We start from the raw sequence: 5,163 nt of genomic DNA, 5'->3' as shown, positions 1-5,163 counted from the left end.
CCATGCCTGACCAAAAAATAAGTGGAGAAGCCCCCTCATGACGAATAGCTCAAAGGCCCAAGAGAACCTTAGTGACACTCCAGTCATCAAACAACTCCTGAGCCCCAAAGGCAACGGATTTAAAGCTGCTGTATCCCGCCGGAGTGACGGCATCCTGTAACTTCCGGTTTGCTAATGCTTCCCTAGATAGCTGTGGAAAGTGTGTTGACAGGAAGGATTTGGGCCTGTGAGGCAGAGGGCACAGTTAATGTCTGTGATCGGCTAAGCCCTCTGAGCTCCTCATCCATCCCCCTGCAGTTTTGCAGGGGATCTGCTTATGGTGGCTGTGCTTCGCGGGCCCAGTGGCTCCGGGTCCTGCCTGGAGCAAAGGACGGAGCAGAGAGAAATGCAGCTGCAAACATAAAGACATTGACAAAGACTTCCAGTGGAGAAACTGGGAGCAAGGAAAAAGTTCAGTATCTGCGTTGGCTGGGTTTTGTCAACTTGACACAAGCTGGAGTTATATAGGAAGAGAGAATCCCGACTGAGTAAACGCTCTATCAGATTGGCCTGTGGACCACTTTCTTGATTGACAATTGATGTGAGAGGGTCCAGCCCACTGTGGGCAGTGCCACTCCTGGGCAGGTGGCCCTGGGTATAAGAAAGCGGGCTGAGCAAGCCAGCCAGCAAGCAGCACTGCTCCTGGCCTCTGCATCAGCTTCTGCCTCCAGGGTCCTGCTTGACTCTCTGCCCTGACTTGCCTTTGTGATGAGATGTAAGCTGTAAGATGAAATAACTCCTTCCTTCCCAACTTGCTGTTGGTCACAGTGTTTCTCACAGCAAGAAAGCAAACTCAGGTCAGAGAGTGGCGGTACAAAATGGGCCAGGCTTTCCTGCTATGTAGCACAAACCTTTGTAAATCTGTATACAATTTCATACATTGCTGTCTCATTAGCATTTTGTTTGTTTGTTTGTTGGTTGGTTGGTTGGGTTTTTGGGACAGGGTCTCATCATGTAGCTCTGGCTGTCCTGGAGCCCACTATGTAGACTAAGCTGGTCTTGAACTCACAGAGATCCACCTATCCCTGCCTCCCAAGTGCTGAGATTAAAAGTGTGCACCACCACTCTTGGTTTCATTAGCATCTCCAATCTTCACACAGAGCTGTATGTTTTAATCTTAATATACTCTAGGGTGCTGCTCTTCCTATACCACCTTTAGGGTGTGTGTGATGGGGGTGGGGAGGTCCAGCCTGTTCTTTTCACATGGTATAAACATCCAGGCTTTCTGTAAGATCTTCTGGCCCCTCCTGTTCTCTGATCTCCTGACTCTTCTGTTCTGCCTCAACTCCTCATACTGTCTCTGTCTGCAGGATCAGGCCTAGTCCTAGACTCCTGAGGTGTGCAAGTCCCTCAGGGACCCCCGGACATGACTGTTCATGCCCAATGGGACTGAACTGGGCCCACATCCTATAGCTAGCTCCACTACAGGAAAAGCTGGGTAGGCTTTTCTTCTTATCATGCTCTTCTATGATGGACTTGTCTAAAGGTGAATCTAGTCACTGTGTCCTCCTCTGTGTGCTCAGCACCATTTTTTGCTTTTCCATTGCCTTTCAATCGGCAGATTTCTTCCTGGGATTGGGTTCTGCCTGACCTGGGGTTTGCGCATTCCTGCAATAAGCAGTATGCATAGTCCCATCCACGTGCTGTAGCTAACGGTGTGGGTCCCATATTACGTGCTCTATGGAGTCCACCTGGGGATGTGGAGTTTAGCTGTTGGACACAAAGGCTTAGAGAGAGATGATGACGGTCCCATATGCCTCGGCAATGCAAACTACCGGCATGGGGGAGCCTGCCAGAAATAGCTAAGAGGGACGAGGCATGCTGGGACATGGGCTTGGTGACACTGGAAGGAGGGATGGGGAGGAGTGGGGGAGGCAGCCCCACCAGGAATAGACTGAGCAGGCAGAGGGGTAGCAGAACCCCTAAGTGTCTTATTTTGAAAGACAGCAGTGCCACTATTGGAGTCTTCCCTGCTCTGGCAGGCCTGTGGCTGGGCACTGTCCCTGATAGCACAGAAGGCCACTGCACACGGAGCCCAGCTCTTAGGAGAATTTTATCTGTTTGTTTGTTTGTGGTGAAGAAAAATTTGAGGCTTAAAGGACTTGGGGTGGGGGCAGCAAAACTACTTTACATGGCATTTACCCAAATGTTTAGAATGGCCAACACCAGAGTGAGCCCTGGGGTCAACATGGGCTCTGGTGGTAATGATGGGTCAGGGCAGGCTCATCAATTGTCAAAAAGGTCCTGCTGTGGGAAGGGATGTGGCTTGTGGCTAATGCAAGCTGTGTACAGAGAGGAACCCAAAGACTGGCTCAGAAAAGTAAACTCTATATCATTTTATAAAAGGAAACAAAGAATATGTATATGTATATGTATGTGTATGTGTATGTGTATGTGTGTGTGTGTGTGTGTGTGTGTGTGTACACATATGTATGTGTATATGTATGTTCTCAAATGCAGCTAGAGGAGAGTTGGCATAGACTGGCCCTCTGCTTACTTTTGGTTCAAAGCGGGAGAAATTGGAGTCCAGTTTGTTTGATCATGAGAATGAGCCATTAAAGGGGGGAGGAGGAAGCTGGGGACTGGCAGTAGTGGTTGAGGGCAGAGTCCAGGGGGCTCTGTGTCAAGGAAGGTCGGATACTTCACCTCAGAAACTTACAGTAGAAGGAAATGTAGGCAGAAGACTTGGTGGTGGGTCAGCTGGAACCAGCAGAAGACCTCCCCATGGCCCATCTCCATAGTTTCCATGCCAAAACATTTCTCTTATTCTTTACCCTGCTTGTAGTTTTCCGGCACTCATCACTCCTTAAAGTGACATCATTCACCCATCCACTTGCCTGTCACCTCCACAAGCTCGAGAGGATGCGAGCAACACTCCCCCATGCCGTGAACACATCAGGCAGGGGAGATGCTCCCAGAAACATGTCAAGCAAGTGAACCTGGTTCCTGACACTGGGTATTGGCAGATGGCTGTCCATATGGATGCTGCCCTCCTCAGATGAAGGGGGAGAACCAGGTGGAGTCACAACCCTCACTGGAAGCGAGGGAATGAACAAGAGGTTTAGGGCTATAAAATGGAGAGAGGCAGCCCAAAAGAATCCGTGTGGGTAAGGGGCCTTGCCAACCCTTAAACTGGCACCGAGCTAATAATAGAATGTTCTGTGATCATGAAAGCATTATCTATACCGTGCCAGACAGTGGCCACAAGCCGTGAGCTCTTATACATGGCTAGTATGAGAGAGAAACTGGATATTAATTGTATTGAATTCTGTGTAAGATGTAAATGGCTACCTGTTTCTAATGGCTGCTTCCTGGATGTGCATGGCTTTGATGTCCCACTGCGTTACACTGTCTGTTCAGAACTGACTGAAGATGAACGTTAAGACAGGCGTCTCCGAGATCCACTTGCCACCTCTCTTCACTGTGCTTTCTAAAGCCGAGTGGGTGGGGCAGGAGCTTGAGGGTGAACAATACGATGCAAAAGAACAAGAGTACCCATTAGCTATACAACACTTCGGAATGCGGCACACAGCAGCTCACAGGTCCTGAGAAGATCTGCTGCCTTTCATATGTCGGTCACCTCACCTCTTAAGCCACGTGGTTGGTACTGACTTGCCTGTGGGCACCTCTGGAAATTGCCAAAAAGCAGGGCCAGAGTAAAGTCCTGCCAGTTTTCAAGTCCACTTACCCAGCACTACCAGGGCTTTAGAAAGTCCCACACTTCTGCCTCCTCAGAGTCTCCCAGCCCCTCAGCAGCAGTGCAGACAGCCCCCAGGTCTTTACCTGGTGGTTAAGTCTGAGAGCCACTGACAGGAAGTGATAGTTTGCAAACACCCACGTGTCACAGGATGTTAAGATGTCACGTTGGAGCCATGGTTCTCAGTGTGGCTGTGTGGGAATTAGTGTGGGTCCCTCCCAGAGATGGATTTAAACATTTTTTTTTTAGATTTATTTATTTATTATATATAAGTACACTGTAGCTGTCTTCAGACGCACCAGAAGAGGGCATCAGATTTCATTACAGACGGTTGGGAGCCACCATGTGGCTGCTGGGATTTGAACTCATGACCTTTGGAAGGGCAGTCAGTGCTCTTAACCACTGAGCCATGTCTCCAGCCCTCAGAGATGGATTTACATGGTTTGGGTTGGGCCCAAGCATCAGGGTTTTTTGAAAGTTTCCAGGGAACCCTAACACACAGTTAAAGCCAAGAATCACCTGGTTTGAAGACAACGTTGGCCAAACATGCTAGAATCAACGCTGGCTGGTGCATGCTTCACACTGCTCCCACTTCACTGGATGTCTGGTGTGTGTTGGGCATTGGGCTTGACACAGACACACAGAGATGCGCTCAGATCCCACCTTTCAGGTCGCCGGAGAAATACAAATGGTACAGCCTAGATGCCCCACATAGTCTAACTAACCATCCTTCCTGCTGCAGAATAACCGTCCAGTAGGCAAATGCTTTACAGTCTTCTGCAGTTGACTGCTCATGTGACAAAATTAATCTGCAAAGAGTATAAGACAATGAGGAGACCTAGCTAGGTAAGGGATGGACAGATCTGTCCCCTGGACTGACAGAAGCCACTGCAGGTCTAGCTGGGGCAAGCAGTGTTTTGAGCTTTGGGGATGTTTATGTCACAGCATATTTATTACAAACCATATTGTAAGACATGAGTCTCACCATGCAGCCCTGACTGTCCTGGAACTCACTCAGTAGACCAGGCTGGTTGTACTCACAGAGGTTCCCCTGCCTCTGCCTCCTGAGTGCTGGGATCGAAGGTGTGCGTCACCAAACCATCATGCTCAGCTTTGGGAAATTTTTTTAAAAGAAAAAAAAAGTCATAATTTTCACCACCTCTCAGCTTAAACACTTTCATCTAGTCACAACTCACTAAAACCTTGGCAGGTACAAAATGTCCTCAGGGGATGCTATCTGCTCTCAGGAATGTTCTGGAAAGATCTGCCCTGGGGTGGACATCCTTGTGAGGGTGTGCATCAGAATAAAGAAGAAATGCTGAACAGGTGGACCCTGCAGGCGGTCTTCCACCCACTCAGTCTCTCCCAGAGCCTCGGTGGGCCATGGAAACCCATTTCTGTTTCTTTGCAGCCACTCGAATAAAAAG

This window comes from Mus caroli, unplaced genomic scaffold (assembly GCF_978045245.1).
Source record: "Mus caroli unplaced genomic scaffold, Mus_caroli_1 scaffold_6, whole genome shotgun sequence".
NCBI lineage: Eukaryota > Metazoa > Chordata > Mammalia > Rodentia > Muridae > Mus > Mus caroli.
This window is presented reverse-complemented; position numbering follows the sequence as displayed.